This window comes from Mobula hypostoma, chromosome 4 (genome assembly GCF_963921235.1).
Source record: "Mobula hypostoma chromosome 4, sMobHyp1.1, whole genome shotgun sequence".
NCBI classification, from domain to species: domain Eukaryota; kingdom Metazoa; phylum Chordata; class Chondrichthyes; order Myliobatiformes; family Myliobatidae; genus Mobula; species Mobula hypostoma.
The window spans coordinates 112,462,941-112,490,710 of record NC_086100.1 but is presented as its reverse complement, the minus strand read 5'-3'; the positions used below and the strand labels follow the sequence as shown (position 1 = coordinate 112,490,710).

Genomic DNA, 27,770 nt, shown 5'->3' with positions numbered 1-27,770 from the left:
GACTTTCAATTCAGATAAGTGCAAAGCAGTTAAATTTTGGGAAGTTAAACTAGGGTAGGACTTATAGTGAATGGTCAACCCTGTGGATTGTTGAGCAATATTAGGAACACTAGCACATAGGTCTCCATAAGAGTGTCACAGGTAGACAGGGCAGTGAAGAAGCCATTTTGCAAACTGGCCTTCATCAGACAGAGCACTGAGTATGGGTTAGGGGCCCAGTCCTGACGAAGGGTCTCGGCCCGAAATATCGACTGTACCTCTTCCAATAGATGCTGCCTGGCCTGCTGCGTTCTACCAGCAATTTGTGTGTGTTGCTTGGATTTCCAGCATCTGCAGATTTCCTCATGACTGAGTATGGGGACCTGGATGCTATGTTGCAGGTCATTTGTTAGGTTGCAATTGAGTACTGCGTAGAATTTTGGTTGCTCTGTAATAGGGAAGGCATCATTAAATTGGAAAGACGGCAGAGAAGATTTACAATGACACGGTCAGGTTCTGAGGATTTGAGTTATTGTGAGAGGTTAAGCAGGTTAGGACTCTATTCCTTAGAATGTAGCAGGTAGAGGGGTGACCTTATAGAGGTGCATAAAACCATGCGTTAAATCAGGTGAAGACACATCGTCTTTTTCTCAGGCAAGGGAAATTAAATACTAGAGGCTATAAGTTGAAGGTGAATGACTTAAAATGAACCCAAGGTGAATTTTTTTCATGCAAAGGGTGATGTGTGTATGGAATTAGGTGCCAGAGAAAGTGGCTGAGGCAGGTACAAGAGCAATATTTGGTTAAGTACACGGATGGGTGGGATTTAGACATATTAGCAAGATGCGTTGTATGGGGTGGTTGGTCCTGACTAAATATCAGGAAATACCAATAACGATTATATAGCTTCTCCCACCCAAGACAACTCTGCCTTCATGTATTCTTTTTGAACTGTTTAATGGCATATATGGGTCTGGTGTATTGCCTGACGATCTCTTGAAATCAGTATTTATAACTCTGCCAAAAATTCCTGGAACTATTGACTGCGAAAATTATAGAACAATCAGTCTTACCAGTCACATAATAAAAATTTTGTTGAGAATGTTGTGAGTCGAATTAAAAACAAGTTAAGACTAGAAACTTCTAAACTGCAATATGGGTTTATTGAGGATAGAGGAACTAGGAATGCAATTTTCATACTACAAATGCTTTCAGAAAGGGCAGTTGAATATCAAAATGATGTCTTTTTATGTTTTATTGATTTCACTAAAACATTCAACAAAGTGCAACATGAAAAATGATTTCAATTTCTCGCTAAACTAAACATTGACAGAAGGGACCAACAACTGCTTCAAAATTTATATTGGAATCAAACGGCTGCAGTAAAAATTGATGATAATATAAGCAATTGGACTAAAATTCAAAGAGGAGTTAGACAGGGATGCGTTGCCTCACTGGAATTGTTTAATATCTATAGTGAAATCATTCTCAGAGAAATAGAAGACCTAGATGGGATAAAAATTGGAGGTGTTAACGTCAACAATATAAGATATGCAGACAATACCACTCTAATAGCAAGTGCTGCAGAAGACCTACAAATTCCCCTAGACAAAGTAGTACAAACAAGTACAGATTTTGGTCTAACCATCAACTGTAAAAAAACTAAATGTATGGTAATATCAAAACAGCAGGATACTCCCAACTGCCAATTGTACATCAGTAACCAAAAGATTGAACAAAAGACCAGCTTTAATTACCTTGGTAGCTTTATATCACAAGATGCTGGAAGTAAAGTAGAACTAAAAAGAAGAATTCCCATTGCCAAAACTAACTTCCAAAAAATGAAACCCATTTTTACCAACAGACACATTTCAACAAGGCTTAGGCTATTAAAATGTTACATGTGGTCAATCTTGTTGTATGCTTTGGAAACATGGACTATAACACCAAAACTCCAAAGAAACTTAGAAGCAACAGAAATGTGGTTTCTTAGAAGAATGCTGAAAATGTCATATAGAGATAGGGTAACTAACGAGACAGTACTCCAATGTGCCCATATAAAAAGATCTTTAATAAGAATATTAAATGAGAAGAAACTTAAATTCCTCGGCCATGTCATTAGAAAGGGAGAAATAGAATGCCTTATGTTACAAGGCTGTACACCTGGGAAACGAGAGGAAGGCAAAGAAGAAAATATATGGACACTGTGAAAGAACTAACAGATCTAACTGTGCGAGATATCATTGACGCTGCGAGGGATCATTCGATGTGGAGAGCCATGATCGCCCAAGCGTGTAATGCGCAAGGCACATGAAGTAGAAGATGAGCAAAATGCAGGCAAATGTGACTAGCTAGGTTGGCATGGTCAATGGATCTGTTTCCATGCTGTATTGCTGCATGAGTACATAATTATGTGGGTTGGTAGGTTAATGGCCATTGTAAATGGCCTCTTGTGTCTACGGGTGAGTGGCAGAACCTGAGAGCTGTTGAGAAAATAATGGGAAAGATAAAAAAGTTAGGATTAAGGTAAGATTAATTCAATGGGTGTTTGATGGTTGGAATGGACTGAGGGGTCTTATTCATAAATGCATCTCTCAAGAGGTCTATCATATCTCCCACCACCAAGCTCACATTGCCCTCCATCACTTTTCAGCACTGTGAAGAGTCTCTTCCATCCTCTCTCATTGCGTCTTCCCATACAACCACTAGAAATTTAACTCCTTCTCTTTTACCATTACTTCCTACCTTCCAGGAATAGACTGAGAATCAGAATCAGGTTTAATGCCATAACACAATGTATCATAAAATGCATAGCAATATATAATAAAAATAACTATAAATTGCAATAAGTATATATATATATATATATATATATATATATATATATAAAAGACCAGAAGATATAGGAGAAGAATTAGGCCATTTGGTCCATTGAGTCAGATTCATCATTTCATCATTGCTGCTACATTACCCTCTCAACTCCAATCTCCTGCCTTCTTCCTGTATTCCTTAATGCCCTGACTAATCACGAATCTATCAACCTCTGTCTTAATTATACACAATGGCTTGGCCTCCGCAGTCACTTGTGGCAACAAATTTCATAGATTCACCACTCCCTGGCTAAAGAAATTCCTCTTCATTGCCAAAAAATATGCTGGTGAACGCAGCAGGCCAGGCAGCATCTATAGGAAGAGGTACAGTCGACGTTTTGGGCCGAGACCCGTCCTGACGAACAAGAGACCCGAAACTCTTCCTATAGATGCTGCCTGGCCTGCTGCGTTCACCAGCGTTTTCTTTTTGTGTGTGTTGCTTGAATTTCCAGCATCTGCAGATTTCCTCGTGTTTGCGTCCTCTTCATCACTGTTCATATGGATGTCTCTCTATTCTGAGGCTGTGTCTCCTGGTCTTAGACTCTACCACCATAGGAAATATCCTCTCCATATCCTCCCTATTGAGTAGGTTTAAATGAGATCCCTGTCCCCCGCCCCCTTTCTTCTGAATTCCCGTGAGTGCAGGCTGAGAGCCATCAAATGTTCCTCATATGATAAGCCTTTCAATCCCAGAATCATTATTATGAACCTCATTTAAACCTTGTCCAATGTCAGCACATCCTTTCTTAGATAAGGGGCCCACAGTTGCTCATAATACTCTAAGTGAAAACTCTCCCATATTTATAAAGCTTCGATGTTACATCCTTAATTTTATATTCTTGTCCTCTTGAAATGAATGCTAACATCACATTTGCCTTCCCCACCACCGACTCAACCTGAAAATGAACCCTTAGGGAACCCTGCACAAGGATTCCCAAGTCCTTTTGCAACTCCGATTTTGAATTAACTCTACATTTAGAAAATAGTCTAAGCTTTTATCTTTTCTAACAAAGTGCATGACCACACACTTCACGACACTGTATTCTATATGCTGCTTCTTTGCCCATTCCCCTAATCTGTCTGTCTTTCTTTAGTCTCTTTACTTCTTCAAAACTACCTCCCCTTCCAACTATCTTTGTATTGTATACCCTCCTCACAGTCCCCCACCCTGCTCTCATGACTATACCCCTTCCCCACACGAAACCACCACGGTGGGCTTCACAGTTGAACAGGTGAGAAGACAGCTGAAATGTCTCAACCCAAGCAAGGCTGCAGGACCAGATGGTGTCAGTACCAGGGTGCTCAAAGCCTGTGCCCCTCAGCTATGTGGAGTACTTTGCCATGTCTTCAACCTGAGCCTGAGGCTCCGGAGGGTCCCTATGCTGTGGAAGATGTCCTGCCTCGTCCCTGTGCCGAAGACGCCGCGCCCCAGCGGCCTCAGTGATTACAGACCGGTGGCATTGACCTCCCACATCATGAAGACCCTGGAGAGACTTGTTCTGGAGCTGCTCCGGCCTATGGTCAGGCCACACTTAGATACCCTCCAGTTCACCTACCAGCCCCAACTAGGAGTTGAGGACAAACAACAGGAATACAATAGATGCTGGAAATTCAAGCAACATACATCAAAGTTGCTGGTGAACGCAGCAGGCCAAGCAGCATCTATAGGAAGAGGCGCAGTCGACGTTTCAGGCCGAGACCCTTCGTCAGGACTAACTGAAGGAAGAGTGAGTAAGGGATTTGAAAGCTGGAGGGGGAGGGGGAGATGTTCACTTATCCGTGTAAGCGGAACAAGTGCTACACATGCCCTTACACTTCCTCCCTTACCACCATTCAGGGCCCCAAACAGTCCTTCCAGGTGAGGCATCACTTCACCTGTGAGTCGACTGGGGTGATATACTGCGTCCGGTGCTCCCGATGTGGCCTTTTATATATTGGTGAGACCCGACGCAGACTGGGAGACCGCTTTGCTGAACATCTACGCTCTGTCCGCCAGAGAAAGCAGGATCTCCCAGTGGCCACACATTTTAATTCCACATCCCATTCCCATTCTGACATGTCTATCCACGGCCTCCTCTACTGTAAAGATGAAGCCACACTCAGGTTGGAGGAACAACACCTTATATTCCGTCTGGGTAGCCTCCAACCTGATGGCATGAACATTGACTTCTCTAACTTCCGCTAAGGCCCCACCTCCCCCTCGTACCCCATCTGTTACTCATTTTTATGCACACATTCTTTCTCTCACTCTCCTTTTTCTCCCTCTGTCCCTCTGAATATACCTCTTGCCCATCATCTGGGTCACCCCCCCCCTCCTTGTCTTTCTTCCCGGACCTCCTGTCCCATGATCCTCTCGTATCCCCTTTTGCCTATCACCTGTCCAGCTCTCGGCTCTATCCCTCCCCCTCCTGTCTTCTCCTATCATTTTGCATCTCCCCCTCCCCCTCCAGCTTTCAAATCCCTTACTCACTCTTCCTTCAGTTAGTCCTGACGAAGGGTCTCGGCCTGAAACATCGACTGCGCCTCTTCCTATAGATGCTGCTTGGCCTGCTGCGTTCACCAGCAACTTTGATATATGTTGTAGGAGTTGAGGATGCCATCGTCTACCTGCTGAACCGTGTCTATGCCCACCTGGACAAGCCAGCGAGAACTGTGAGGGTCATGTTTTTTGACTTCTCCAGTGCGTTCAACACCATCCACCCCGCTCTGCTGGGGGAGAAGCTGACAGCGATGCAGGTGGATGCTTTCCTGGTGTCATGGATTCTTGATTACCTGACTGGCAGACCACAGTACGTGTGTTTGCAACACTGTGTGTCCGACAGAGAGATCAGCAGCACTGGGGCTCCACAGGGGACTGCCTTGTCTCCCTTTCTCTTCATCATTTAAACCTCGGACTTCAACTACTGCACAAAGTCTTGTCATCTTCAGAAGTTTTCTGATGACTCTGCCATAGTTGGATGCATCAGCAGGGGAGATGAGGCTGAGTACAAGGCTACGGTCGGAAACTTTGTCACATGGTGTGAGCAGAATTATCTGCAGCTTAATGTGAAACAGACTAAGGAGCTGGTGGTAGACCTGAGGAGAGCTAAGGTACCGGTGACCCCTGTTTCCATCCAGGGGGTCGGTGTGGACATGGTGGAGGCTTACAAATACCTTGGGATACGAATTGACAATAAACTGAACTGGTCAAAGAACACAGAGACTGTCTACAAGAAGGGTCAGAGCCGTCTCTATTTCCTGAGGAGACTGAGGTCCTTTAACATCTGTCAGACGATGCTGAGGATATTCTACGAGTCTGTGGTGGCCAGTGCTATCATGTTTGCTGTTGTGTGCTGGGGCAGCAGGCTGAGGGTAGCAGACACCAACAGAATCAACAAACTCTTTCGTAAGGCCAGTGATGTTGTGGGGATGGAACTGGACTCTCTCATGGTGGTGTCTGAAAAGAGGATGCTGTCCAAGTTGCATGCCATCTTGGACAATGTCTCCCATCCACTACATAATGTACTGGTTGGGCACAGGAGTACATTCAGCCAGAGACTCATTCCACCGAGATGCAACACAGAGCGTCATAGGAAGTCATTCCTGCCTGTGGCCATCAAACTTTACAACTCCTCCCTTGGAGGATCAGACACCCTGAACCAATAGGCTGGTCCTGGACTTATTTCCTGGCATAATTTACATATTATTATTTAATTTTTTATGGTTTTATTACTATTTAATTATTTTGGTACAACTGTAACAAAAACCAATTTCCCCCAGGATCAATAACATATGACTATGACTATGACTATGACTATTGTCTGCAAACTTAGCCACAATGCCATCCATATCATTGACATATAAAGTAAAAAGAAGGGGTACCAACACAGACCTCTGTGGAACACCACTGGTCACTGGCAGCCAACCAGAAAAGGCTCCCTATATTCCCTCTTTTTGCCTCCTGCCAAGCAATACTATGATATATCTTTCCTGTAATACCATGGACTCTTAACTTACCAAGCAGTCTCTCGTGTGTTTCCTTGTCAAAGGCCTTCTGAAAATTCAAAAGGCAATATCTACCAATTCTCTTTTACCAATCCCGATTTTTATTTCTTCAAATAATTCCAAAAGATTTGTCAGGAAAAAATTTGTCAGGTAACCACTGATGAAATAAAGCAAGAACTAAAGGCTGAAATACAAGTTCAGCAGCATGTCACTGAAGAAATTCAAAGCTGCAGCCACGGTATTCTGACAACAAAAGCATAGAAGGAGGGAATGTGACCAACATTCCTGCTACAACTGTGGCCTGACCTTACCCTTTAACAATTTATTTTTGTGAAAATCTCCAAAGCCTAACAAGTTAAGTAGATTCATAGAGATTGATTGAGACAGCACAGAAACAGACCCTCTGACCCAACGTAACTATGTTGACCAAAATGTATATCTATATTAATCCCATTTGCCTGTCTTTAGTGCACATCCCTCTAAACCAGAGGCTCCCAACCTGGCGTCCATAGACCCCTTGGTTAATGGTAGGGGCCAATGGCACAAAACAAATTGGTAACCCCTGCTCAAACATGAGAAAATCTACAGATTTTCAAGCAACACACAGAAAATGCTGGTGGAATGCAGCAGGCCAGGCAGCATCTATGGGAAGAAGCACAGTCAACATTTCGAGTTGAGACCTTTCGTCAGGACTAATGGAAAAAAGATAGCAAAAGATTTTAAAGTGGGAGGGGGAGGGGGAGACCCAAAAAGATAGGAGAAGACGGGAGGGTGAGGGATGAAGCAAAGAACTGGGAAGTTGATTGGCAAAAGGGATACAAGGCTGGAGAAAGGGGAGTATCATAGGATGGAAGGCCTTGGAAGAAAGAAAGGGGGATGGGAGCACCAGAGGAAGATGAAGAACAAGCAAGGAGTTATTGTGAGAGGGAAAGAGAGAAGAAGAAGAAGGAAGGAAGGAATAAATAAATAAAATGAAAAAAAAATTAGGGATGGGGTAAGAAGGGGAGGAGGGGCATTAACGGAAGTTAGAGAAGTCGATGTTCATGCCGTCAGGTTGGAGGCTACCCAGACGGAATATAAGGTGTTGTTCCTCCAACCTGAGTGTGGCTTCAGCTCAACAGCAGAGGTGGCCATGGATTGACATATCAAAATGCGACAATCTGGTTCGAGGAACAACACCCTATATTCCGCCTGGGTAGCCTCCAACCTAATGGCAGGAACACTAACTTCTCTAACTTCTGTTAATGTTCCTACTCCCCTTCTTACCCCAACCCTAATTTTTATTTTAATTTTTTTTCTTCTCTCGAATAACTCCTTGCCTGTTCTTCATCTTCCTCTGGTGCTCCCCTCCCCCTTTCTTTCTTCCAAGGCTTTCCATCCCACGATACTCCCCCTTCTCCAGCCTTGCATCCCTTTTGCCAATCAACTTCCTAGTTCTTGGCTTCATCCCTCCCCCTCCTGTCTTCTCCTATCTTTTTGGGTCTCCCCCTCCCCCTCCCACTTTCAAATCTCTTGCTATCTTTTTCCCATTAGTCCTGACGAAGGGTCTCGACCCGAAATGTCGACTATACTTCTTCCTATAGATGCTGCCTGGCCTGCCGCGTTCCACCGGCATTTTGTGTGTGTTGTGAGAACCCCTGCTAAATGTTTCCTATAAACGTATATGTCTGAATGTCTTTCAAACATTGTAGCTGAGCCTGCATCTACCATCTCCTCTGGGACCTCTCTCCATATATCCACTACTAGGCTCTTATCTTAAAACTATGCTCTCTATTTTAGACATCCTGACCCTGGGAAAAAGACTGTAACTATCTAGCCTTTTCTCTGCCCCTCCTTTTATAACCCTCTACAGTATATTTTGTCCAAGGGAAAATAGCCCCAGCCTATCCAATTTCTTCTTATAACTCAAACACTTCAGTTCAAGCAATATTTCTGTGAATTTTCTCTCTCTCTCACTTAGTCACTTCCTTCCTCAAGCATGGTGACCTCAACGGCATAAAATACTCCAAGTGCAGCCTAACCAAAATAATATTTAACTGTAGCATGTCATTCCAGCTCCCACACTCTATCCCTGAGCTCAGCAAGCTTATTGTGCAATTTCTCACCACTCTGTTGACTTGTGTTGTCACTTTAATGGAACTACATACTCGTACTCCAAGGAATCACTGTTTAACGACACTCACCAAGGCCCTGTTATTCCCTGTATATGTCCTGACCTGGTTTAACTTCACAAAATGCATGCCTCTGTATTTGTGAGTTAAATTCCATCAGCCTTCTTCCCCAGTAGTAACCTTAAGATAGTCTTCTTCACTATCCACCATGCTACCAATGTTGGTGTCAACTGATAAGTTACTAATTATGCCGCCAATACTCTCTGCCAAATGGCTAGTACAAATGTTGAACAATAAAGGATGCAGTACCGTTCCCTGTGTCACACCACTGATTACAAATCTCCAATCCTCCACACCACCCTCTCCCTCCTACCACCAAACCCTGTGTCACACCGCTGATTACAAATCTCCATCCTCCATATCACCCTCTCCCTCCTACCACCAATCCCTGTCACACCACCGATTACAGGTTTCCAATTCTCCACAAACACCCTCTGTCTCTTACCACCACACCCTGAAGAAGGGTCCCGGCCTGAAACGTTGACTGTCTATTCATTTCCATAGATGTTGCCTGACCTGCTGAGTACCTCAGCATTTTGTGCGTGTTGCTTTGGATTTCCTGCGTGTACAGACTTTCTTGTGTTTACCATTTTGTATCCAGTTTGTCCACTCACCCCAATCCTAATGTATTCTAACCTTCTAGACCAACCTACCATATAGGACTTTGTCAAAGGCCTTGCTAAAGTCCATGTAGACAAAGTCATCCACTTTGCCCTCGTTAATCTTGGTCTCCATAAGAAAAATCAATTAAATTGTTGAGACGTGATTTCCCCTGATCAAAGCCAGACTGGATGTCCCAAACCACTCCTTTTCTTTCCAAACGCAAATAAATCCTATTGTGCAAAGTACAGTCCAGTAACTCTCCCACCATCGATGTGAAACTCACCACCCTGTGGCTCTCTGGATTGTCCTTGCAGCCCTTCTGAAATTAGGGCCCAGGATTAGACATCCACCAGTCTTTCAGTATCTTACTCGTGACTAACAAAGATACAAAAATCACTGTTCGCTCCTCCCTTCTTTCCCACAATGTTCTATGACACATGAGGTCAGTTCCTAGAGATGTATTGTACACTGTGGTTAAATGTATTCTCAAGCGTAGTGGTTAAGGCTCAGGCATCCAAGTTCAGAGTTCAATTCCAACATCCTGAATCAGTGTCTACTGAGTCTCTGTGGGTGGAAGTTAGAAACAGGAAGGGGCCAATAACTCCACAGGGTGTTTTTTATAGACCGCCCAATAGTAACTGGGGCATTGAGGAGCAGATAGGGAGACAGACTCTGGAAAGATGTAATAATAACAGGATTGTTGTGGTGGGAGATTTTATATTTCCTAAATATTGATTGGCATCTCCCTAGAACAAGGGGTTTAGATGGGGTGCAGTTTGTTAGGTGTGTTAAGGAATGTTTCCTAACACAATATGTAGATAAGCTGACAAGAGGAGAGGCTGTGCTTGATCTGGTATTGGGAAATGAACCTGGTAAGGTATCAGGTCTCTCAGTGGGAGAACATTTTGGAGATAGTGATCATAGTTCTATCTCCTTTACCATAGCATTGGAGTCAGATAGGAACAGACAAGTAAGGAAAGCATTTAATTGGAGTAAGGGGAAATATGAAGCTATCAGGCAGGAACTTGGAAGTATAAATTGGGAGGAGATGTTCTCAAGGAAATGTATGGCAGAAATGTGGCAAATGTTCAGGGGATATATGCATGGCGTTCTGCGTAGGTACGTTCCAATGAGACAGGGAAAGGATGGTAGGGTACAGGAACTGTGGTGTACAAAGGCAGTTGAAAATCTAGTCAAGAAGAAAAGAAAAGCTTACAAAAGGATCAGAAAACTAGGAAATGATAAGAGTTCTAGAAGATTATAAGTCTAGCAGGAAGGAGGTTCAGAATGAAATTAGGAGAGCCAGAAGGGGCCATAAGGCCTTGGCAAGCAGGATTAAAGAAAACCACAAGGCATTCTACAAGTATGTGAAGAACAGGAGGATAAGACGTGAGAGAATAGGACTAATCAAGTGTGACAGTGGAAAATTGTGTATGGAACTGGAGGAAGTAGCAGAGTTACTTAATGAATACCTTGCTTCAGTATTCACGACAGAAAAGGATCTTGGTGATTGCAGGGATGACTCACAGCAGATTGAAAAGAGCATATAGACATTAAGAAAGAGGATGTGCTGGAGCTTTCAGAAAGCATTAAGTTGGATAAGTCTCTGGGACCGGACAAGATATACCCCAGGCTACTGCGGGAGGCGAAGGAGGAGATTGCTAAGCCTCTGGCAATGATCTTTACATCATCAATGGTGATGGGAGAGGTTCTGAAGGATTGGAGGGTTGCAGATGTTGTTCCATTATTCAAGAAAGGGATTTGAGATAGCTCAGGAAATTATAGATCAGTGAGTTTTACTTTAGTAGTTGGCAAGTTGATGAGATCCTGAGAGGCAGGATTTATGAACATTTGGAGAGACATAATATGATTTGGATTAGTCAGCATGGCTTTGTCAAAGGCAGGTCGTGTCTTACGAGCCTGATTGAATTTTTTGAAGATGTGACTAAACACATTAATGAAGGTAGAGCAGTAGATGTAGTATATATGGATTTCAGCAAGGCATTTGATAAGGTACCCCATGCAAGGCTTATTGAGAAAGTATGGAGGCATGGGATCCAAGGGGACATTGCTTTGTGATTCCAGAGTTGGCTTGCACACAGAAGGCAAAGAGTGGTTGTAGATGGATCATATTCTGCATGGAGGTCGATGACCAGTGGTGTGCCTAAGGGATCTGTTCTGGGACCCCTTTTCTTTATGATTTTTATAAATGACCTGGATGAGGAAGTGGAGGGATGGGTTAATAAATTTGCTGATGACACAAAGATTGGGGCATTGTGGATAGTGTGGAGGGCTGTCAGATGTTACAGCGTGACATTGATAGAGTGCAAAACGGGGTTGAGAATTGGCAGATGGAGTTCAACCCAGATTAAGTGTGAGGTGGTTCATTTCGGTAGGTCAATTATGATGGCAGAATATAGTAATAATGGTAAGCCACCTGGCAGTGTGGAGGATCAGAGGGATCTTGGGATCTGAGTCCATAGGACACTCAAAGCTGCTGCGCAGGTGGACTCTGTGGTTAAGAAGGCATATGATACATTGGCCTTCATCAACAGTGGGTTTGAGTTTAAGAGCCGAGAGGTACTATTGCAACTATATAGGACCCTGGTCAGACCCCACTTGAAGTACTGTGCTCAGTTCTGGTCACCTCACTATAGGAAGGATGTCAAAACTATAGAAAGGGTGCAGAGGAGATTTACAAGGATATTGCCTGAATTGGGGAGCATGCCTTACGAGAATAGGTTGAGTGAACTTGGCCTTTTCTCCTTGGAGCAACGGAGGAGAAGTGACCTGATAGAGGTGTGTAAGATGATGAGAGGTATTGATCATGTGGATCGTCAGAGGCTTTTTCCCAGGACTGAAATAGCTATCATGAGAGGGCACAGTTTTAAGGTGCAATTTTAAGGTACAGAAGAGATGTCAGGGATAAGTTTTTTCATGCAGAGAGTGGTGAGTGTGTGGAATGGGCTGCCAGTGACGGTGGTGGAGGTGGATACGATAGGGTCTTTTAAGAGACTCCTGGATGGGTACATGGAGCTTAGAAAAATAGAGGGCTATGGGTACCCCTAGGTAAGTACACGTTCGGATTAGCATTGTGGGCCAAAGGGCCTGTATTGTGCTATAGGTTTTCTATGTTCTATGTTCTATCCTCTGTAGGCAAGTTTGTATATTCCATCCCATGTGCATGTCGGTTTCCTCCAGGTGCTGCAGTTTCCTCCCATAGTCCAAAGACGTATCAAATAGTAGGTTCACCTGGCATTGTAAATTGTCCTGTGATTAGGCCTGGGTTAAATCGGTAAGTTTATGGGCGGCCCAGATCAAAGAGTTGGAAGGACTTTTTCCACACTGTATCTCTAAATAGATAAATAAACAAACAAACAAACAAGGGACTTGCGTGATTCCAGCCGCCCAAAGTTGACTTTAAACGCAAACAACAGGAATTCTGCAGATGCTGGAAATTCAAGCAACATACATCAAAGTTGCTGGTGAACGCAGCAGGCCAAGCAGCATCTATAGGAAGAGGCGCAGTCGACGTTTCAGGCCGAGACCCTTCGTCAGGACTAACGACTTTGTTAGTCCTGACGAAGGGTCTCGGCCTGAAATGTCGACTGTGCCTCTTCCTATAGATGCTGCTTGGCCTGCTGCGTTCACCAGCAACTTTGATGTATGTTGCCCATAGTTGACATACACTTGTTTCTTTCTCCTGACGAGAGCCTCAATATCCCTCATCAACCAGGATTCCCTATTGCCCTTCAGTCAAAAATGAACATGGTGATCCTGAACTCTTCCCATCTCACCTCTGAAAGCCTCTTACTTGCCTGGTGACCCTTTACCTACAAACAGCTATTTACAAGCTCCTGTCTAATGTCATCAGAATTTGTCTTGCAAATTTAGGATTTTAACTTGTGGACCAGACCTCCTTTTTCAGTAATTATCTTGAAACTAATAGAATTGCAGCCATTGGTCATAAACCATTTTCCCTCCGATGCATCAGCCACAATTTCAAAGAGGAAGTCAAGTGTACTTCTTTCTTTCATAGGTCATCTGCACAATGCTTCAGAAAACTTTCCTGGACACACTAAACAAATTCTGCTCTATCTTATCCCTTAGCATTGTGACAATTCCAGTTGATATTAGGCAAGTAAACATTATTTAATTTTACAACCCTATTATCCTATATATACCTGCATATTTGCTCCTCCAATTCTCACTGGAATTATTGGTGAGGGAGCTATAGTATAATCCCATCCAAGTGATCTCGCTTTTTAAAATTTTTAAATTCTACCCATGTGGTCTTGCTGGACATTCTATGAAGTATTGCTGTCATAATCTCCCTATTCAAAAGTGCTACTCTCCCTTCTCCCTTATCTCCATTTCTAACACACCAGAAGAATCTGTACCCCATGAAACTGAGCTCTCAGTTAGCTATCTCTTAATCTTAAATTGTCATACTTCTATAGATTTTTAAAGCCATATATTCAAATGATTTCTATCTGAAACTGGAAAGTCAACAACAAAAGCATTTCAACTTGCCACAAATTTCCACAGATGGCTACATTTTTCAGACGCTCATAATCTGCAAACATAAGACATACATATGCCTCTGTTGTTTATGCTCACAGATAACTTTTCTAATAAATAAGATCAAAGACGAAGTCTTTGCTTTGTCCTGAGATCTCCACCACCATAGAAATCAATAACCAGCCGATTTGGTTTACTTGCTGTGGAAGAGAGCACAGGATATACTGAAGGCTATGGGATCAGACAGCATCTGAAATATACTACTGAAGATTCATTCTCCAGAAAGGTATAGCTCTAGCCAATCTGTTCCAGGTCGTTGGGTGACAGTCAGAGGGGGGAAAGTGAAGGTGAGCAGACAGGTAGTGCAGAGCACCCCTGTAGCCATTCCCCTGAATAATAAGTTTACCATCCTGGATACTGTTGGCGGGGATGACCGACCAGGTGTGAGCCATGGTGGCAGGGCCTCCGGCACTGAGTCTGACCCGGTGGTGCAGAAGGGTGGGACGGAGAAGAGGAGAGCTGTCGTCATTGGAGACTCTATAGTCAGGGGAGCAGACAGGAGATTTTGTGGACGTGAGAAGGACACCCGCATGGTTTGTTGCCTCCTGGGTGTCAGGGTCCAGGATGTCTCTGACCAGGTGCACGACATCCTGGTACGAGAGGGAAAACAACCAGAAGTCGTGATACATGTTGGGACCAATGACATAGGCAGGAAGAGGGATGAGGTCCTGAAGTGTGAGTTTCGGGAACTAGGCAGAAGGCTGAAGAACAGGACCTCAAGGGTGGCGTTCTCAGGATTGCTGCCAGTGCTACATGACAGTGATGGTAAGAATTGGCGGAGATGGCAGTTGAATGCGTGGCTGAGGAGTTGGTGCAGGGAGCAGGGTTTTAGATTTTTGGATCATTGGGATCTCTTCTGGGGAAAGTGGGACCTGTACAGATTGGATGGGTTGCACCTGAACTCGAGGGGAAGCAATATCCTTGCAGGTAGGTTTGCTAGCATGGTTCGGGAGCGTTTAAACTAATTTGCAAGGGGGATGGGACCCTGAGCGATAGAGCAGTGAAAGAAGTGCATGGAGTAAAGCCAGATCTTAGAGACGCCTTGAGGAAAGAGAAGCAGAATAAATGGTGTAAAGGTAGTAAGGCAGAAGGGCTGAAGTGTGTGTACCTCAATGCAAGAAGCATCAGGAACAAAGGTGATGAACTGAGAGCTTGGATACAAACATGGAATTATGATGTAGTGGCCATTACAGAGACTTGGCTGGCACCAGGGCAGGAATGGGTTCTCAATATTCCTGGATTTCAGTGCTTTAAAAGGGATAGAGAGGGGGGAGAAAGGGGAGGAGGGGTGGCATTACTGGTCAGGGATACTATTACAGCTACAGAAAGGGTGGGTAATGTAGCAGGATCCCCTTTTGAGTCAGTATGGGTGGAAGTCAGGAACAGGAAGGGAGCAGTTACTCTGTTCGGGGTATTCTATAGGCCCCCTGGTAGCAGCAGAGATACACAGGAGCAGATTGGGAGGCAGGTTTTGGAAAGGTGCTAAAATAACAGGGTTGTTATCATGGGTGACTTTAACTTCCCTAATATTGATTGGCACCTGATTAGTTCCAAGGGTTTAGATGCGGCAGAGTGTGTTAAGTGTGTCCAGGACGGACTCCTGTCACAGTATGTGGACAGGCCGACTGGGGGAATGCCATACTAGATCTAGTACTAGGTAATGAACCGGATCAAGTTACAGATCTCTCAGTGGGTGAGCATCTGGGGGACAGTGACCACCGCTCCCTGGCCTTTAGCATTATCATGGAAAAGGACAGAATCAGAGAGGACAGGAAAATTTTTAATTGGGGAAGGGCAAATTATGAGGCTATAAGGCTAGAACTTGTGGGTGTGAATTGGGATGATGTTTTTGCAGGGAAATGTACTATGGACATGTGGTCGGTGTTTAGAGATCTCTTGCAGGATGTTAGGGATAAATTTGTCCCGGTGAGGAAGATAAAGAATGGTAGGGTGAAGGAACCATGGGTGAGAAGTGAGGTGGAAAACCTATTCAGGGGGAAGAAGGCAGCATACATGAGGCTTAGGAAGCAAGGATCAGATGAGTCTATTGAGGAATATAGGGAAGCAAGAAAGGAGCTTAAGAAGGGGCTGAGAAGAGCAAGAAGGGGGCATGAGAAGGCCTTGGTGAGTAGGGTAAAGGAAAACCCCAAGGCATTCTTCAATTATGTGAAGAACAAAAGGTTGACAGGAGTGAAGGTAGGACCAATTAGAGATAAAGGTGGGAAGACGTGCCTGGAGGCTGTGGAAGTGAGCGAGGTCCTCAATGAATACTTCTCTTCGGTATTCACCAATGAGAGGGAACTTGATGATGGTGAGGACAATATGAGTGAGGTTGATGTTCTGGAGCATGTTGATATTAAGGGAGAGGAGGTGTTGGAGTTGTTAAAATACATTAGGACGGAGAAGTCCCCGGGGCCTGACGGAATATTCCCCAGGCTGCTCCACAAGGTGAGGGAAGAGATTGCTGAGCCTCTGGCTAGGATCTTTATGTCCTCGTTGTCCACGGGAATGGTACCGGAGGATTGGAGAGAGGTGAATCTTGTCCCCTTGTTCAAAAAAGGTAGTGGGGATAGTCCGGGTAATTATAGACTAGTGAACCTTACATCTGTGGTGGGAAAGCTGTTGGAAAAGATTCTTAGAGATGGGATCTGTGGGTATTTAGAGAATCATGGTCTGATCAGGGACAATCAGCATGGCTTTGTGAAGGGCAGATCGTGTCTAACAAGCCTGATAGAGTTCTTTGAGGAGGTGACCAGGCATATAGATGAGGGTAGTGCAGTGGATGTGACCTATATGGATTTTAGTAAGGCATTTGACAAGGTTCCACACAGTAGGCTTATTCAGAAAGTCAGAAGGCATGGGATCCAGGGGAAGTTTGGCCAGGTGGATTCAGAATTGGTTTGTCTGCAGAAGGCAGAGGGTTGTGGTGGAGGGAGTACATTCAGATTGGAGGATTGTGACTAGTGGTGTCCCACAAGGATCTGTTCTGGGACCTCTACTTTTCGTGATTTTTATTAATGATCTGGATGTGGGGGTAGAAGGGTGGGTTGGCAAGTTTACAGACGACACAAAGGTTGGTGGTGTTGTAGATAGTGTAGAGGATTGTCAAAGATTGCAGAGAGACATTGATAGGATGCAGAAGTGGGCTGAGAAGTGGCAGATGGAGTTCAACCCGGAGAAGTGTGAGGTGGTACACTTTGGAAGGACAAACTCCAAGGCAGAGTACAAAGTAAATGGCAGGATACTTGGTAGTGTGGAGGAGCAGAGGGATCTGCGGGTACATGTCCACAGATCTCTGAAAGTTGCCTCACAGGTAGATAGGGTAGTTAAGAAAGCTTATGGGGTGTTAGCTTTCATAAGTCGAGGGACAGCGTTTAAGAGTCGCGATGTAATGATGCAGCTCTATAAAACTCTGGTTAGGTCACACTCGGAGTACTGTGTCCAGTTCTGGTCGCCTCACTATAGGAAGGATGTGGAAGCATTGGAAAGGGTACAGAGGAGATTTACCAGGATGCTGCCTGGTTTAGAGTATGCATTATGATCAGAGATTAAGGGAGCTAGGACTTTACTCTTTGGAGAGAAGGAGGATGAGAAGAGACATGATAGAGGTGTACAAGATAATAAGAGGAATAGATAGAGTGGATAGCCAGCGGCTCTTCCCCAGGGTACCACTGCTCAATACAAGAGGACATGGCTTTACGGTAAGGGGTGGGAAGTTCAAGGGGATATTTGAGGAAAGTTTTTTACTCAGAGAGTGGTTTGGTGCGTGGAATGCACTGCCTGAGTCAGTGGTGGAAGCAGACACACTAGTGAAGTTTAAGAGACTACTAGACAGGTATATGGAGGAATTTGGGAGGCAAGGTTTGAGGGTCGGCACAACATTGTAGGCTGAAGGGCCTGTAATGTGCTGTACTATTCTATGTTCTATATTTACAGAACTGTCTTCTGTCCAGCAAAGTGGAAAATTACCTGTGTATGACCTGTTCACAAAAAAGCAGGATAAATATTCTATAGCTATATTTTACCCAGTCAGTCTGCTCTGAATTATCAGCAAATTGAATGATATCATAAACAGTACTAACAATTGGCAGTTATTCATCAATAACTTTCTCACTGTTGTTTCCAGCTTGGGCTTCACCAGGATCACATGTCACCAGATCTCAACAGAGTCTTGATCAGAACATAGACTGAAGTTGAAAGTGAGATCTCTCTGCTCAGCAACACTGTTCAGGTTCTTGCCCTTTACAGTGTACTGTCCCTTTGCACTTGCCCTACCGAGGTGCAACCCCTCACATTTATCTGGGTTAAACTCCAGCTGCCATTTCTCAGCCCATATCTGTATCTGATCTATATCGTACTGTATTCTTTGCCAGTCTTCTAGAGTATTCACAACTCCACCAATCCTGGTATCAACCGCAAGCTTACTAACTCATCCATCTACATTTTCATCCAGGTCATTTACATACGTCACAAACAGTAGAGGTCCCAGCACAGATCCCTGCGGAACTCCACTAGTTACAGACCTCCAGCTCGAATGAGTCCCTTCAACCACTCCCCTCTGTCTTCTATATGCAAGCCAGTTCTGAATCCAAATAGCCATTTCACCACAGATTCCATGTATCTTAATCTTCTGGATTCATCTCCCCTGTGGGACTTGGTCAAACACCTTACTAAGATTCATGCAGACAACATCCACTGCCCTATCCTGATCAATCTTCCTTGTCGCTTTGTCAGGAAACTCAATCAAGTTGGTAAGGCATGACCTGCCCAGCACAAAGCCATGCTGGTTCTTCCTAATTAGTCCATGGGTTTCCAAATGCTCATATATCCTATCCCCAAGAATTTTCTCCACCAATTTCCCTACATCTGATATGAGACTCAGCGGTCTACGATTCCCAGGATTTTCCCTTGTTTCCTTCTTAAATAGAGGTATCACTCACTAGTCCTCCAGGACCTCGCCTGTAGCTAGAGAGAACTTAAAGATACTGTTCAAGAGCCCTTCAATAACCTGGTGTAAATCCCAACAGGCCCTGGGGACTTATCCAATTTAATACTCATTAGGAGGTCCACCATTTCTACCTCCTTGACCTCTTAAACACCCTAACATATGTACACACTCAGTACTGTGAGGTCATCCACATTGGAATGAAGAATGGAAGATCAAATTATTATTTAAATGGTAAAAAATTGCAGCATGCTGCTATGCAGCAGGTCTTGGGAGTGGTTGTGCATACATCACAAAAGGTTGGTGTGCAGGTGCAGCAGCCTATCAAGAAGGCAAATGAAATGTTGGCCATCATTGCTCGACGGATTGAATTTAAGAGCAGGGAGATTATGCTGCAACTGTACAGGATACTGGTGAGGTGGCATCTAGAGTACTGCATGAATACCTGGTCTCCTTACTTGAGGAAGGATATACTGTCTTTGGAGGCGGTGCAGAGGAGGTCCAGGTTGATTCCAGAGATTGATGGGGTTAGACTATGAGAAGAGATTGAGTTGCCTGGAATTGTACTCGCTGGAATTCAGAAGAATGAGAGGAGGTCATAAAGAAACATATAAAATTATGAAAGGGATAGGTAAGATAGCGGCAGAGAAGTTGCTTCCACTGGTAGGTGAGACTAGAACTTGGGGACATAGCCTCAAGATACGGGGGAGTAGATTTAGGATGGAGATGAGGATGAACTGCTTTTCCCAGAGAGTGATGAATTTGTGGAATTCTCTGCCCAATGAAGCAGTGGAGGCTACCTCAGTAAATATATTAAGACAAGGTTGAATAGATTTTTGCATAGTAGGAGAATTAAGTGTAATGGGGAAAAGGCAGATAGTTTGAGATGAGTCCATGGCCAGATTAGCCATGATCTTATTGAATGACCGGTCAGATGGCCTACTCCTGCTCCTATTTCTTATGTTCTTAAATTCCTGGGTGTTACTATTTCAGAGGATCTGTCCTGGACCCAGCACGCGAGTGCAATTGAGAAGAAAGCGCGGCAGTGTGTCTACTTCCTCAGCAGTCTGCAGAGATTTGGCAAGACATCTAAAACTTTGTCAGACTTCTATAGATGTGTCGTGGAGAGTGTATTGACTGGCTGCATCACGGCCTGGTATGGATACACTAAAGACTTTTGAACCAGAAATCTTACAAAAGTTAGTGGATTCGGCCCAGTACATTGCGGGCTAAGCCCTCCCAACCATTGAGCACATCCACATGAAAAGCTGTCGTAGAAAAGTAGCATTCATCATCGACGATCCCCACTACCCAGGCCATGCTCTCTTCTTGCTGCTGCCATCAGATAGGTACAAGAGTCTCAGAACTTGCACCATCAGTTTCAAGAACAGTTACTACACCTCAACCATCAAGCTCTTTAATAAAAGAGGATAACTACACTCACTTGCTGCATCATTGAAATGTTCCCACAACCAGTTATCTCACTTTAAGGATTTTTAAATCTCATTATCTCATGTTCTTGCTATTTATTCCTATTTATTTATAGTTGCATTTACACAGTTCGGTGTGTTTTGCACTCTGGTTGATTTTTCTTTGATCCTGTTATAGTTATTATTCTATAGATTTGCCAAGTATGCCCACAAGAAAATGTAACTCAGGGTTGTATACGGAGATGTATATGTAACTTGATAATAAACTTACTTGAACTTTGAATTTGAAGGAAAATGTGCATTGCTCTAAGGAAGAGTAGGAGAGCGGAAGGAGCAGAATTATTGAAGTGGGCTCAGATAAAGTAACTTTTGTTCTGAACTAGTTAGTGATATTGCAACTATTCAAAATCTGCTGAGCTTCAGGTCATCTATTCAACAGTCTGTTCCAAGCCTTTGAGACCAATCCTTTCCAAAGATTCCCAGCACCGGCCTTGACTGCATTTTAAACCGGACAGCAAACTACCTCCCACCTCAGCGCCTCTCCCATGATGCCTGACTTCGCTTATTCCTGGCATTTTAGTCATTACTGGATCTGCTTTCAAATTCCATCTCCAAGTTCCTGAACATTTAGCAGCTGCATTAGGTTACAGTATAAAATTCAGTGACTGCCCCTCTGCTCTCCTGGTGACATACTTATAAGTTAATAGAAACATAGAAAACCTACAGCGCAATACAGCCCCTTCGGCCCACAATGCTGTGCTGAACATGTACTTACTTTCGAAATTACCGAAGGTTATCCATAGCCCTCTATTTTTCTAAGCTCCATATACCTATCCAGGAGCCTCTTACAAGACCCTATTGTATCCGCCTCCACCACAGCCGCTGCCAGTCCATTCCATGTGCTCACCATTCTCTGCGTAAAAAACTTACCCCTGACATCCCCTCTGTACATACTTCCAAGCACCTTAATACTGTGCTAGCCATTTCAGCCTTGGGAAAAAGCCTCCGACTATTCACAAAATCAATGCCTCTCAGCATCTTATACAGCTCTATCAGGTCACCTCTCATCCTCAGTCACTCCAAGGAGAAAAGGCCAAGTTCACTCAACCTATTCTCATAAGGCATGCTCCCCAATCCAGGCAACATCTTTGTAAATCTCCTCTGCACCCTTTCTATGGTTTCCACATCCTTCCTGTAGTGAGGTGACCAAAACTGAGCACAGTTCTCCAAGTGGGATCTGACCAGATTTCTGTGAGTGCAGTTCTGTACTTACAGGGTTAATGTACATTTCATTTCAATGCAGCCCTCCACTGTGTTCTGCTTTGATGAGGAATGTGGCTTGACTGGTTCTTTAGCTCCAGTCTGCCCCATTTCTGGCTTGATACTTATAAGTCTAAAATGAAATACAATCCCCTGTCACTTCTAAGATCCTATCATACCTCCTTACAAGCAATGACATCAGCTGTCCCACACTATTCCTGAGTCAACCTCTGATGTTGTGGGATAATCTTGCAAATTCCTTTGCGTTCGTCTCACCCATTCCCTGAACTGTGCTGGTGGATCTTCTGCCATCTTTGCCTTCTCCATCCAAAGGGCCACTCCACTTGCAAACACGGCCAACTGCAAAAACCCTTACTGTTTTCTCTATTCAGCCCACAGCGTATACATTACTTTTTATATAACCATTACAGTCTGTTCTTTCCTTTCTCAAAAGCTTACATTCAGTATTCCTTTCCTTATCACTGCTAAGTTTTCCTTTGCTAATTTCTGAAATTCTCAGGTTTAAAACTTCTTTTAGTAAAATTATAACCTTTCCTTTGACCTAATTCGATCTGTACTTCCTATTGCTAGCGTCATACGATTGCTTCTGCTGTTGTGCTTTTGTGGTCTTAAGGGGATATATAATTTGTTGTAAGCTATATATTTACCCTTTACTGTAACTGTTCTCTGTAGCTTTCTCAATCTGAAATCACTGACTCACGCTCAGAATTGCTTGTTGTTGACAATCTGGTTTCAGATTGAATTTAATAAACTTCAATCCTGATATCTCTGCTGCCCAACACTGCGCTGGTGTTTCGGGCAGCAATGAAGGTCATCCATCTCTGGTGGTGTTCAGGGCTTCCTTCATTGTATCAGTAGCTTGGATTTCACTACTGTCAGACATGCAAATTACACATGGAAACCCAGGCATACCATCACACTCAGATGTAGGAGACTTTTTCATTGCTGTTTCAATACAATTTTGTTTTACCAGTCAGGGTTGTTAGCCCTGAGCTGAACCCCTGAACCTGGAGGACTGGTGGACCACTCTTAGTCTGGTCTCTACCCTTTGACCCATTTAGCATGGGTGACCCTAAATAGAGCATAGAGCCCTGACTCTGTCCTACATAGCTCTCCAGGTCATTGAGGCACACAAGCCTCCTTACCCTATGACAAGATTGAGGTCCTCTTGGGAGAAATCCTGATATAATATTTTATATTATGATCACTCTTCACTATAGACCTCTAAATTACTAAGTTATTCATTAAGCCTTTCTCATTTTGAAATACTAGACAGCTTGTCCCATTGTTGGTTCTTAACTCATTGATACACAAAAAAACCTTTCTTATTAATAACTGAATTCATTCTCCACACTCTCACCGTTGACTTGGTTGGTGCAGAATCAAGGCAAATGACCATCGTTTAACTTCCTAAACCTTCTAAATTTCCCCCTCATCTAAATCAGAACACAGGCCCCACACACACATCCAACAAGCATTAATCTCATCAACACTAATAGTTTAATGCCTCATCTACAATCATGGTTATTTGATTCATTTGGAGACGGAACCCTGCTGATGAATATAAAGCCCATTCCAATGAAACACACCCCTTTTTCTCCAGTACCTAGAGGCCAGTTCCTCCTAAACTGATAACCCATTTCTATCATGCCAACCTCTGAGACATTTTTTAAACTTTCTGATCACACTGACCCATACCGATTTGTACATTTCTTCAATAGTAAGTCAGAGTTTATTGCCTTTGCCCTTCTGCTTTCCAATTCAGACACTAAGCTGCCTATATTCCTTCAGTTGAATGTCCTTTGACCTTTCTATGTTGTTGGTATCCAAGCCGACTATCACAAATGGCCCTCCCACTCTAAATCCTTTCCAATCTGGAGGAGATCTCCGAAGAACTGTCTGCAGGCAGGTACTGTGGCCTACAAGACTTAAGACGCAAGACTGAGAGAACAGTATCTGTCCCATTAACTACACAATTACTATATTGTCTTTCACTTTTCCAACTTATTTTGGACGCATCACTGTGGTGTGTTTGCTCACTCTGCATACAGTCTCTGCATTTGTTCATAAAGGGGGCAAAAGTCGAGGGTGGGAGAAAAGGAGGAGTCAGAGAGGCAGAGGGCAGAGAGACGGGTGGGAGAGGCAAACTTGAACACACCGCTGAGATCTGTTTACCCATCCTTCATAAAGTCTCTGCTATTGTTCGTAAAAAGGGGGGAAGAATTGAGGGAGGGGGAGGGGATGAGGGAGGGGGTGACGGGGAGGGGTGAGGAGAGGGGTGGGGGAGGGGGAGGGGAGAGTAGAGAGAGAAGGGAGGGGTAGAGAGAGTGGGGAGAGGGCTGGGGAGGAGAGGGAAGGGTTTGGGGAATGGGGAGGGGGAAGAGAAGGGGAGAGAGGGAAGGGGTTGATGAAGGGAAGGGGAGAGGGGAGAAAGGGAGGGGGTGTGTGAAGGGGAGGGGGAGGGGTGAGGGGGGAGGCGGAAGAGTGGGCAAAGAGGGGCAGGGGGTGAAGGGTAAGAGAGGGAAAGGGGAGGGGTAGAGGGGGAAGGGGAGAGGAGAAAGGGAAAAGGAGGGGAGAAAGGGGAGGGTAAAGAGGGAAAGGGGAAGGGTAAGAGAGAGGGAAGGGGAGATAAGGAAGTGGAAGAGAGGGATGGTGGAAAGAGAGGGGAAAGGGGGAGAGCGTGGAGGGGGTGAAGGAGAGAGTGGGAGGGAGAAGAGAGGGTAAGGGATGGAGGGAGGGAGAGTGGAGAAAGGGAGGGAAAGAGAGGGAGAGGGGGAGAGAGGGAGGTGGAAGAGGAGAGAGGGGAAGGAGGAGAGAGCAGAGCTAGATGGAGGGGGAAGAGAGGGAGGGGAAGAGAGGGAGAGGGAGTTGGAAAAGGGGAGGTGGAAAAGAGGGAGGGGAGAGAGGGAGGAGTGGAGCGGGAAAGGGAGGGTAGAGACGTAGGGGAAGAGGGGTAAGGGATGGAGGAGGAGAGAGGGAAAGAGAAAGGGGAGAGGGCAAGAGGGAAAGAGGGGGAGGGAAGAGGGAGAGGGGAGGGAGGGGACAGAGGGAGAGGACTGAGGGGGAAGAGGGAGGGGTGGAGGAAGAAGGGGAGGAGAGGAGGGTGGAAGACACTGTATCAGATATTCACTTTGTCACCATTCTATTTACCTGCCTATCTCTTTGCTTACAACCTGACACATTAGTAACATCTTCCAGTCTGGCAACAGATCTCTGGTCTGAAATGTTAACACTTATTTTCCTCTCTGCAGATGAACACTTATTTCTCTCTGCTCAAATGCTGAAAATTTCAAGCATTTTCTGCTTGTTTCTTAAATCCTTGGATGGAACTTGCTGGGAAATTCCAGCAGTTTGCAATTAACTCCACCTGGAGGAAAACCGTGGAGCATGAGTACACTGTAATTCCCCAACAAATATACTGTGGAGATTACTGACCGGATAGATATGTCACAGTCATAGGAAGCTTGCTCATTGAAGGATGGAAAAGACAAGGAAAGTTTGAAGGAACTTACTTTTAAGTTTCTTAAAGATGTTTAAAGGGCCTGAAGTGCTTTCAAGTGTTACTTTTTGATTTTAACAAATTATTACATTGTAGAATTGATTTTATTTATTTTTATCTACCTCCTTGTTGAAATACAGCGTGGAAAAGGCCCTTCCAACCCCACGAACCACACTGCTCAGCAATCCCTCAGTCTAATACCAGCCTAACCACGGTACAATGTACGATGACCAACCAGCAGGGTCTCAGGAAACCGAAGCACCCAGAGGAAATTCACACAGTCCTGGGGAGAACGTGGAAACTCCTTAAAGACAACAGTGGGAATTGAACCCGTGTTGCTGGTAATATAGAGCATTGTGCTAACCACTACACCATCGTGCCACCCTAGTTTTTAAGTTTCTGAATGGGAGCTCAGAAGCATTCAAAGTCTCAGGGTCATGGATTAGCCAATGGTATTGAAATTTTCAGCCAGTTCATCAACGAGACTTCATTTGTGCATTCCCATTTAGCAACCCTCTCTCACCTGTCCCCAACAACACTACATCCAGTATGGCCCTGCCACAGAAGAATCATATCAAGCAACCAACTCAAGTCTTCAGATGAGATGTATGCCAGAGGTATGTGGTAAGTGCAGAAGCCTCAGCACTGGCAGAAAATTCTTGGCCCTTAAACTTGTTGCTCTAATGGTCATAAGGTTATAATTCCTCATTTGCATGTGGCATTATCCAGAGGGCACAGAACCACAGAAAAGCTCATTGAGTCATCCAATGTAGAGCACACGGATCCCATTTGCTTCTTTATGGCCTTTGAATGCAGCCTCATCCCTAACAATCTCTGTATACAAACTCCATGAACTTTAAGCTTCCATATTCTGATTAGAATCTGACTCTTTAAAATAGATGTTTATTCTCAGGATTTAGATATAACTAGCAAGATCACATTTACTCTTCATTCTTTCCGCTTGGACACTAAGAATCAACTGGTAAAGCACTAAATAACCAAGTGTAGAAGGTTCCTTCTCTAAACTGGACCTACCAGGAACCTGCTCTTTCTGTTAACTTGCCTATACACTCCTGCAAGCTCTGTACTGGTCCTTGTGATGTGAGGGTGATTGTCTTGTCCTGTAGTCAATAACACTATGGAACACTGGAGCCAAGTCAGTGATCATTGGCACATCTTTCTACATAGGCATTTCACATAACTTTATGTATCAGATCCAAAAACAACCAAGGGACACCAAAATCCTCAGCCCTGCTGAGACCTCACTGGGCTTCATGACTCAACTAAGAGAGTTGTCCACAGACCAGTTAAGCTCGACAAAATTATACATAGAACCATATCTATCAGGCGATAGGGTTGATTGGTTGGCTATTTATCTACTTATTTATTTTGTTTGTTTCTCTATCTATTTATTTACTGAGAAAAAAGTGTGGAGTAGGCCCTTCCAACCATGCTGCACAGCAACCTAATCACGGAACAATTTACAATGACCAATTAACCTGCCAACCAGTACATCTTGGACTGTGGGAGGAAATTGGAGCACCCGGAGGAAACCCACGCGGTCTCGGGGAGAATGTACAAACTCCTTACAGGCAGCCACAGGAATCGAATCCGGCTTGCCTGTACTGTAAAGCATTGTGCTAACCACTACGCTACTGTCTAGGCTGAGGGGCAAGAGGTTTGGAGGAGAGCTGAGGAAGAACTTCTTTCCTAGAGGATGGATGGAATCTGTAATGGACTGCTTGGGGGATTAATGAACACAGGTGTTTTACACTATTTAAGAACTATATAAGCAAACACCTGAATTGCCAAGACATTGAAAGTCATGGGCCAAGTGCCAGTAAATGGGATTAGTATAGATAGAACAAGATGGTTGTCATGGATATGGTGGTTGAAAGCCATATTTCTGTGCTGACGGCCTACAGAGACCTTGCCTGAGCTGCTGAAGATCCCCAGCATGAACTTTTTGTTTATCACACCTTTCACACTTGTCATCGGAAGCTCACCAGTTCAGTGTAAGAAACATTTGATAATCATTTTGTGAAAAAAAATAAACAGAACCGTATTGGAAGGAATGCATCATAAAAATGTACGTTGAAGCTGTTTTTTCCTCCTTTTGTTTTGGTGCTTTTGATACATGTGCAATGGCTAAAAACGGGATTCATAAGGAATTTTAAAAAAAATAGATGTCTGACCCTCTGAGTGTTCCCAATATTGTTTTCCTTTTCTGTCCCAAGAGGTTAATGAAATGTCAGCTGGCAGAATTTGAAGCCTGAGAAATGAAAAAAAAGTTTTGTCAAAATTATCCGAATGCCGGGCCAGAGCAGCAAGTGTAAAATGCATCATCATAGTGAGCACACTCCTGAGGAGGGACGTCAGGCCTGCGAACACTAGGTGCCTTTTCTTCAATCAGCACAGATTACTACA

At 44.2% G+C, this 27,770-nt stretch overlaps 1 protein-coding gene across 4 annotated transcripts in view; it reads right to left on the bottom strand.

Moving 5' to 3' along the window:
- Positions 1-27,770, bottom strand: part of alpk1 (alpha-kinase 1) — a 132,644-nt gene that overhangs the window by 104,448 nt on the left and 426 nt on the right. The window contains exon 2 of one of the 4 annotated variants that reach the window (XM_063046370.1): positions 27,539-27,615. The exons of the other annotated variants lie outside the window; for them this stretch is intronic. The gene's annotated coding sequence lies outside the window, so the exon portion shown is untranslated. The remainder of the gene's footprint in view (positions 1-27,538; positions 27,616-27,770) is intronic. 4 annotated transcript variants of the gene reach the window in all.